The 9709-nt window shown below is 44.2% G+C and overlaps 2 non-coding genes across 2 annotated transcripts; both read left to right on the top strand.

Moving 5' to 3' along the window:
* Nucleotides 1-7321: 7321 nt before the first annotated feature.
* On the top strand, nucleotides 7322-7393 carry Trnaq-cug (transfer RNA glutamine (anticodon CUG)). Its single transcript has one exon. It is a non-coding gene; the product is annotated as a tRNA-Gln (tRNA).
* A 2234-nt stretch (nucleotides 7394-9627) lies between these two features.
* On the top strand, nucleotides 9628-9709 carry Trnas-gcu (transfer RNA serine (anticodon GCU)). The gene has a single exon. It is a non-coding gene; the product is annotated as a tRNA-Ser (tRNA).

Below are 9709 nucleotides of genomic sequence, written 5' to 3'. Positions count from 1 at the left end.
GAAAGGAGGTCAAAGAGCAATGAGGAAGGGGGGCATAAAATTCCATAATGAAACTCATTAATTTTAAAACAAATAAAAATTTTAAAACAAATAAAAATAAAAATGAAGAACAAATAAGATAAATAAAGAATAAGAAGAAAAGAAATATGAAGAATCAAATTCTCTGTGTATTTTTAAGAAAAACTGATTTTTGTTACATTTATTTGTTAGTGTGGTAAATGTGCTTATGTGTGGACTACAGGCTGTGTGCAGAGAACAGTGGACAGTTTGTGGAAGCTGGTTCTCTCTCTTAACCACGTGGGCCCTACATGAAAGTCAGATTGTCAAGTTCAGAGGCCAGTGTTTGGCAGCCAAGAAAAACATGGTTGTAAGCCCAGAAAAAAAAAAAAATAACACTGGTCATATTTACAACTCCTGCCTCTTGCTCTCTGATCTCCACAAGCATGTCATGGTGTGCAGGGCCCCACCTCGCAGAAACTAAGTGAACGCTTTAAGTTTTTAGAAGAAATGGTATACAAATCGGTAGCGATTTACATAGACCTGACTCACACACCCGCCAGAAAGCAATGCTTTCTCATTTTTGTTTCTCTGTGTCTGGTGTATTCTTTTGTGTAGAAAAAGGAAAATCTAAAAGTTCATGGAACATTCAGTTATGTTTTGCTTTCTCAAGCAAGCAGAATAGTTGCTGAAAATGTTTAAATAGATGAGTTAAACCATTCAGAGGTAGAGACGTGATGGTGCGTTTGTACTGCAATTGATCATAACTATGTAACGTGTATTGCACGTGCTGTGAGGTTTTAGAGACCATGTGACATGTCTGTGGCCCAGGCTAGTTTGGAAACTTGAAATCCTCCTGCTGTAGCCTGAGTGCACACAGGCTACCAGGCTTAGCTGTTATAATTTTTAATATGCTGTGTTTTCTTTTCTCATAAAAATTATTTTGGGTGTACAAGGTGGCTCAGAGGTTTTAGGGTACTTGCTGCCGTCCCTGAAAACCTGAGTTTGATCTCTAGGACACATATGGTAGAAAGAGAGCCCTCCTCCCCCCCCCAAAAAAAAAAGAACTTTCCTCTGACCTTCATTTGTGCACCATAGCAGACACACACATACACAGGCACACACATAGGCACATACATTAAATAAATAGACACAGGTGCTTCCAGACATGGCATGGCCAATGCATCCATGAACTCACTACAGGCACTGCTCAACTCAGGCACAGGTCAACTCAGAAAGGTCAATCAGAATCCCAGCATGCAGTGCTAGCTGGGTTATGCTATTAACAACAACAAGGATAACAACAAGACTCAGGAGGGGATTTGAAAGGAAGAAGCTGATATGTTCTAGAAGCTTGGGAAGAGTAGGAGAGGTAAAGTTCAGGTAGTTAAGATTTGTTGTCTACATGTATGAAATTGTCAAAGAATAGATAAAACTATTTTATTAAATTCATTGCATTGAATTTAAAATCCTTTATTGATATTTAGAAAGGTTTTAAATTGTTCTGACACTGCCTTGATGTTGAGATTCCCCTGCTTTTAAATAACTCATATGTAATCCAGGATCCTTACATTTTTATTGGTGACCTTTGATTTAGTTATGTCTACATTACAGCCCACCAACCTGTTTCCTCTTTTCTTTCCCCTTCCTTCCTAGTTTATGTGTAGGTTTTTTTTTAATTTTTTATTAGAATAGAAATATTTTGTTATCTTTTACCTTTGTCTTTATGGTTTAATCTCACATATACAACTAAAATAAATACATTAACTTCTCACTAAAGAGGCTTTTGATGAACACTCACCTCTGGATTTGATGAAGCGTATATTATTGTAAGTGCTCTATTTGCATTAAATATAGAAGACTGGCAGAGATAACACACACACACACACACACACACACACAAAAAAAAAAAAAACCCAACAGGAAGAACAGGACATGGCACTGACCTTTCAAGTCAGATGCTGTTCTTTGTCTATTAATTACAAAAATCCAGATCTGACTCCTGTCAAGAAAAAAAAAAAAAAAAACACTAAAGAAGTATGGGCGGTAAGTTCATAGTGCTGATTTCCCCGCAGCGAATAATAAGTCAGCTAGCTTACAACTCCTAAGAGAAATCCATTGAACACAGGCTTACCTAGAAATGTCTTTTCTTTACCTTGTAAGCCTGCACAACTTGAGAAAGGAGGCTGATTTCAGGGCTGATTTAGAAAGAAGACCAATAAGTTTTTCTAACCCCCTGCCCCCTGCTTTTCATTACAAAGGGAATGTCCTAAGTTGGGATGCTCTGCCTCACAGAGCTGCCTGTTCCCAGTTCTTATCCCAAGGGTGAGAACATCACCTGGGAGAAAAACAGCTCTGGGGACTCTAAAACACAGCTGGGCAAAGGAGTGGGCAAAGGAACATAAAAACGCGAATCTGGAATCCTGTGGCACTGGTGTGGACATTGCAGGGGGCTGTGGGCCCACAGAGGGAGCTCACACTGAACTTGGCGCTGTTAGCACCAACAGAGCTAACACACCAGTGAGTGGTTTTTCACGTCTCCACATGGTGCACAGACATACAGAGACAAAACACCCATATATATATATTATATATATATAATGTTACATTCAGCAGCATGATGGTAGGAAAGTTAGAGGTTCTATGCAATTAAGAAAAAGAATGGAATTGTTACTTTATCAATATGTGTTTGAAGAGTTGTACAACAGCGTAGGGTGGTCACATCTTTTGTGTTTAGCACATGGAATTGTACAAAATGTTGTCCCATATAGCTGCTTGAGTATTAACCAGCTTTGGGCACCCTTTCACTCTCAGGTTCAGAGATGGGGCAGGAGGTAAAGAAATGAATGGAAGATGATTTTGAGGGGTCGTTGGTTGGCACTCATCCCTAACGCATTCACAACTCACAACTGGAATTGTGTCATGGGAAGAAGAGCCCCTGTTTGATCTTTGCTTAGTCCTGTCTCAAGGATCCTGAAGGGGAACGGCAAGGGAAGATTGAGCCTCTTGTTGAAAGGGCATCCCAGCCTGTTCCCAGCCCTTCCCAGCCTTTAGCTCGCTGGAGCAGGATCTCCCAGGAGGCCCTCCATGCAGTTTGGCTTCCTCTGAGGTTTGTCACTGCAGGCTGAGTTTGGGCTCAACGGAAGTCTGTCCTGCTCTAACTTGCAGAGAACAGGCTGCTGGGCCACTCCTACAACCGGCCACCGCAGAGCACTAATCTTGTCACTTCCCAATACAAATCACGGGGTCTTCACCTAAAATACCGAAAAATATTGAAGACGCCCCCTTTTTTTTTTCAGACCCACATTGTTTCCTTTTCCCTTTATATTTTCTTCAAAGTTTGTTGTTGTTGTTTTTGTTTTGTTTTTTTGTTTTTTTTTAACTAAAACCATCTATGGGTCTAAAAGTCCTCTTCCTATCGGAGGCGATTTGAAATTTAAGATGTCTTAGATTGTCTTCGATGCCGCTGAAGTCTCTTTCCAGTTAAGCAGCTACTGTGTTTGTCACAGGGGCGGGAAGAGGGGGCTACTTGGAGGGTACTTTTCATAGTAATTGAAAGACCTCGGGATTCTCATCAGTGTCCATTAAAGCAGGAGTCAAAGTTGAATAAGGGTCTATTCATGGCTGGGATAGAAATACACCCAGTCAGACATGTTTCCACTGCGTACAGGTCTCCTTACTATGCTAATTTAAGACAAAGGCTTTAGAATCATTGCTTCTTTTCAGGCTGCAAGGCAACCATTTGTATTCTGACCTTCCCTCTCCAAATTCCCAGACCTTACCTTGCCTGGCACACACCCTCCCAGGTTCCCGGTTTTTACCCCCAAGCACTGCCAGTCACAGAATGGACCTGTTACTGGAGTTTCTAGGGTCAGAGCCTGGGTCTTGGAAGCCCTAACAAGTCATCCTGGATCAATTAAACAAGAATAGTAAAAAGTTTAAAAACGGAGGTTTACTTAACTTGACCACATTTATAAGAGTAACACAAAGCCTCTGCCCTACAGACTATCAAAGCAGATGCTGAGCCTGTTGGGCAGAGTGAGTGGAATTTTATGTAAGAAGTGGGAAATAGTAAGAGCTGGAGAGGACAAGGTCTCCACAAGGAGAGCAACAGAACAAGAAAATTTGAACACAGGGAACTTCCCAGAGACTCATACTCCAGAGACTATTCATGGAGATAACCCAGAACCCCTGCACAGATGTAGCCCAGGGCAGTTCAGAGTCCAAGTGGGTTACATAGTAATGGGAAGAGGGACTGCCTCTGACATAATCTTATTGGCCTGCTCTTTGATCACCTCCCCCTGAGGGGGGAGTAGCCTTACCAGGCCACAGTAGAGGACAATGCAGCCACTTTTGATGAGAACTGATAGACTAAGATCAGAAGGAAGGAGAGGAGGACCTCCCCTCTCAGTGGACTTGGGGAGTGGCATGCATGCAGAAAGGGGAGGGAGGGAGGGTGAAATGAGGAGGGGAGGAGGGAGGGGCTTAAGGGGGGATACAAAATGAATAAGGTGTAATTAATAAAATTATATATATATATATATATATATATATATATATATATATATATATATATAAAGAGTGACACAGGTTCAGGGAGCCTCTCCTCCTCCTCCCCCATCCCTAGTTGTGTCCTGAAGGCCCTATCATGAGGTTCAGCTTTACTTACTTATTTGTGTGTGGAGTTGGGTGGTAGAGGACAGCTCTCTCAGTCAGTTTCTCTCTCCCCTTACACCCTCTGGGGCACCAGAGTTTGTACTAAGCACCTTTGCCCTGGAGCCAGAGATTCAGCTTTGAACAAAACAACGAAATTTAAACGATTAAGCAGTCCTTGCTGAGGAGTGTTTCAGTCACCATCCCCTCTACCCGCCAGTCACCATCCCCTCTACCCATCACCTTTACTGTCTCTGACTCCAGTCTCTCTCGGTCCTGATAAATTCTCAGAACTGTGTGCGATCTCTTTCTGGGAAGATGATCTCCCTTTCTAGCTATAAACATTTTTGTCTCCTCCCAGAAAGAATTTTCAGGAGCATCATCTCACTGGTGGCCAAGGAGAGAGGTACAGCGTCTGTTTAATTCTGTGTTGTTCTTTTGGAGATAGCTGCTGACAGTTTCTCTTCCCGAAGTCCAGCCTACCCCATCATTTTCTGGTTCCTACAAGATGGAGGTCCCAGACTGTCTATGTGGTCAGATAACTCCAAACAGGAAAAGATGGAGGAAATGTTTAATGCCTCCTGAAAAGCAGCCCCACATTTCTGGACAGCTGTTGGGAAAGAAAATGTTTCCCAGATGTGTCCTCTCCTGAGGCTCACAGACCTCCCTATATCTGATTAGTGCATAAAAAGGGCTCAATCAACGGTGGTCATTTTCTAGTAAAAAAAAAAAAAAAAATAGTGTTGGAGAACCCTAGACAAACAGAAACATTCTTTTCCCGAACAAAGAAAGCACAGTCAGGGTGCAATGATCCTATGGTATAGCAGATTTGGAAGCAGGTGGCGACAATGGCATCTTTTGCACAAGTATGTCACTTCTGAAAGGTTTTCTAATTCCCAGAATAATAACGGTAAGCCTTTGAAAAGAAAACTAAAACCACTTTGCTTCATTTCAAGGGAGACACTCGGGGTAGACAGGGAGGGATGAGAACATGATCTCATGGTTCTAAACTTTTTAAACCAACTCTGAAGTTTCTCTTTTTCAAACAAGGAGGCCAGCTGTCTAGTCCCAAGATCTGTGGGACCCTCTAGCAGAGGGCAGGCGGTTGCTAAGAGCTGTGGTCCGGTGTGAAATGGTTTAAAATTGTTCCGCTTTTCCCCTTTGTTAAAATTATTGTTAATAACTATGTATTTATTTGTTTACCTATTTATTTATTTTGAGGCTCAACGTGTAGCCTTAAACTGACCTTGAACTCCTGTTTCACGAACGTGTACCCTGGTTTAGTAGTGACACTTTAAAGCACTTTTTGTTTATCTGCTTATGTGGGTGTGAGTGTATGCTATGTGCGTTTGGGTGCCTGGGAAGACCAGAATATGACATCATATTCCCTGGAACTGGAGTTACAGGTCAGCCAACCTTAATTGCTGAGCCATCTCCCATCCCCAGCAAATGACTTGTTTAACAGAGACTAAGACATTATCACTTCTCTGAGCTTACACTTAGAAGTACTAATTTCTGGCAGTGTATTGCAGTTCCTGGCCCGGTGTTCACTCAGAACCAGACAGCCCGGGTGCCCTCCCTCTGTCACTTACCACTGGCAAATGTGCCTTCGCCTGTGGGATCTGCACGATGTTTTACTGGGGGTTTAGAACCTGGGAGTGAAGTGCCTTCCTGGAATTTCCCCCTAGTTTAACCCTCTGTGTTGTGCTTAAAAATCAGGTCTTGGCTGGGAGGCGGATTCTCACTGAGGGGAACTGAGCCCAGGAGAACTATTTAGAGTCTTTGAACTCCCTTGAACAACAAATTTGCTCGAGATTCTTTATTTAAAATGTGTTAAAATTATTGCCCTCAGACCGTTTAATGCTAACAGGAGCATACAAAGAGGGACGGGACATACTGCAATTTGAGAAATCGAGTGTATGCGAAGGCTCACGCAAGTTCAGACGCGGAGTCCTAAAAGAAACCGTGAGAGGGGATCCCAGAGGCTGAGCGGTCTCTGGGCGCGTCCGAAGTCTCTTCGGGTTCAGTTCCCTTGCTCGCGGCCGCGCTCGGTCCCCAGTTAGGCCTGTCACTCCCGGGGCTGCACAGATCCTCCTCGAGTCTGGTAACTTCAGCACATTTATTTCAGTGTTTTAAACACCAATATTTCGGTCCATCACTGCGAACGTGGCAAAAACGTTTTCTTCCCATAACGTTCCTCTCTCTCTCTCTCTCTCTTTAAACTTCAGATATGTCCACAAGACTGAGAGATGGACCTTGGGCTTCATACTCAAGCTCCTCGATGGGACGCAGATTCTCACTTGCATCTCCACGGAGAACATCACAGAACTCCGCACGCCAGAGGAGCTCTGTCTGTCCAACAACTTCAGCTGTTTTCCTGGCGCCCTCACTCCTGAGCCTCTTTGTAGGCAGCCTCGGGCAGGGGGTGGCGTGGGGGGTTTTCTATTAGAATAGGTGTTGGATGCAGGTCACGAGATGAAAAAGAAGCCCCATCCAGGATGAGGGAGGAGGGTTATCACGAGTTTGAAGCCACCCTCGGCCAGAGAGCGAGCTCCTGTCTGAATAAAAAGATAAAAGAAAAAGAGAGAGAGAGAGAGAGATAAGGAAAGCACATTGTTTTCTGTTCAAATAGAACCCCTGGAGGAAACTGAGACAATACCGTCGTTCGTCTGGTTCCATGGTGTAATGGTTAGCACTCTGGACTCTGAATCCAGCGATCCGAGTTCAAATCTCGGTGGGACCTTATCTAATTTTCCTTCTCCCTCAAATTTATACCCCAAAATTAATTCTTGATAATTCCACCTTCATAGAGCTAAATACCTTTATTCACCAACTAACTAATGTTAGCTTATTCTTGACTATAGTTTGTTTCTTAGAGGAACGAGAGAGAGAGAGAGAGAGAGAGAGAGAGAGAGAGAGAGAGAGAGAGAGAGAGAAACCTCAAGAAGAACCGCAGGAGAAAGCTACAGCTGCAGAGAAACGTGCTCACGGTTGGAGAGGCGGCGGGGAACGGACTGGTGAAGACCGGGACGAAACGGTCCCTAGTTGTAATGGAAACTGGAAATAGAACTTATCTAGCTGGTGAGTCTTCAAAGCAATAGTAGCTATTTTTGTTATATCGAGTGGGTTTTGTTTTGCTCTGTTTTTGGTTTTTGACGCAAAGTCCCACCCTATCCCCGAGTGTCCTAAAACTGGCGGCAATCCTCCTGCTTCTGCGTACTGAAACTGAGACTTCAGTTAGCTTGGTTTTGTGTTTTTTGGATGGATGGATGGGTGGGTGGGTGGGTGGGTGGGTGGATGGATGGATGGAGATGGATGGATGGAGATGGATGGATGGAGATGGATGGAGATGGATGGATGGATGGGTGGGTGGGTGGGTGGGTGGCTGGATGGGTGGATGGATTTACTTTTAGCCTGGAATTTCCAGTCCTCCTGGATCGGCCTCTTGGGCGCAGGAATGACAGATGAAGCAGGGAGGCGCGGTCGGCCGCGGTCGCCAGGGGGTGGAGAAAGAGCCAAGCCTGCCCAGTTTGCGCTGGCGCAGGTGGCGTGAACAGAGCTGGGGACTGGCACAGAGGGGTGGGGTGGGGGGCGGTGTGAGCTCCGCGGAGGTGCAGGCGCGGAGAGTTTGGGGAGGCGGCTCCTCGGGGGTCGGCTTCACGCCTGCACACCGCGTGCTGCGACCGAGCTCACCTCTCGTTACCTTCTCGTCTGCTCAGGGGAGCAGGCACAGGCGCGGGGCGTCTGTAATTGCAAGGCCGCTCAGCGTGGTTTCCCAGCGCGCGGGTCACGCCCTTTTTGAGACAGAAAATAACAGTGGAAAAGAGCGTGTCTGCACTCTTCAGTGTCAGAGGCCGTTTTACAAGATTTCACAGAGGAGGATAGAGGTTGATTTTGTTTTTGTTTGTCTGTTTCTGTAACAACATCCTGCAGTCACCGACAGGGAACAGACATACATCCTAGGAATTCAGTATCATCATTTTTCACGTATTTGGACTTGGAAGACGTTTGATTTTCGTGTAAAATACTGGTTATCCCTATCTTGTTTTTATATAACCGCAAAGCTGCTCGCAGCCATTTACTACGTTTAGGGAACCTTCATTAAAAAAAAAAAAAAAATCACCTTTTGTAAGATCTAAATTTACTCATAACCATATGTGACCACTCCGTTCACTGTTGGTTCAGTTTGAGTTTTCAATACATTTTCATACGTAGATACATGAATCAATTGGTGAGGGGAAAAAAAATCACCCTCAATCCTTCTAGTAAAGGATGTGGTTTTTTTAATGCAAGTTTCCTTTTCATATATAATAAATTACTTATCAAAAGTCTCTAGTTATTTATGTTTTTTAGTATCCTTCAACTATAAAGACAATTCAGGGCAGAAGAAGGAGGACTAAAACAGGAGTTTATAATTACTAAAACAGGTAAGAGGAAAAAAAAATCACAACAGTTTAAGTATCTTCTATTGCAATAGGCTTTTGAGCGTAAACACCCAACGAGTTGAGCATAAAAATTTCCGCAGATTTAGACTACGTGCTGGGAAAGGAAAAGGGCTCAAGGAAAAGGAATAAACGTTTATCCTCAGTGTGAAAATAAAAATCCGTAAGGCCCAGTAGACAGTCGGGAGCTATGGCACGCGCAGGACGGTTGGGGAGGGTTAGCGCGCATATTGCGGGTCCAGAAAAAAAGAACACGGAGTTCAGGGACCGCAGAACGGTTTTCACCGCGGCTGGAAGTAAGTGCAGCACCGAGACGACGGAGGATGGACGCGGCGGACGCTGCAGGCGCTACACTGCCATCCAAACGAGAAAGGGTCTCTTTTGGAGGAAGAAAAAAAAAAATACATATGAGGATTCCTTAAGTAGTCTTTCGGGTTGAAAGCTGGTACCACCACACAGATCACAAAATTGAAGGGTGAGAAAGCCATCAAAATAAGACTTAAAGATGAAGCCAAAGGTGGCAGATGGCAGGGGTGACGAGGTGGCCGAGTGGTTAAGGCGATGGACTGCTAATCCATTGTGCTCTGCACGCGTGGGTTCGAATCCCATCCTCGTCG

Source organism: Meriones unguiculatus, chromosome 19 (assembly GCF_030254825.1).
Source record: "Meriones unguiculatus strain TT.TT164.6M chromosome 19, Bangor_MerUng_6.1, whole genome shotgun sequence".
In the NCBI taxonomy this organism is placed as follows: Eukaryota; Metazoa; Chordata; class Mammalia; order Rodentia; family Muridae; genus Meriones; species Meriones unguiculatus.
The sequence above is the reverse complement of the archived record's forward strand: the minus strand, read 5'-3'. Positions and strand labels throughout refer to the sequence as shown.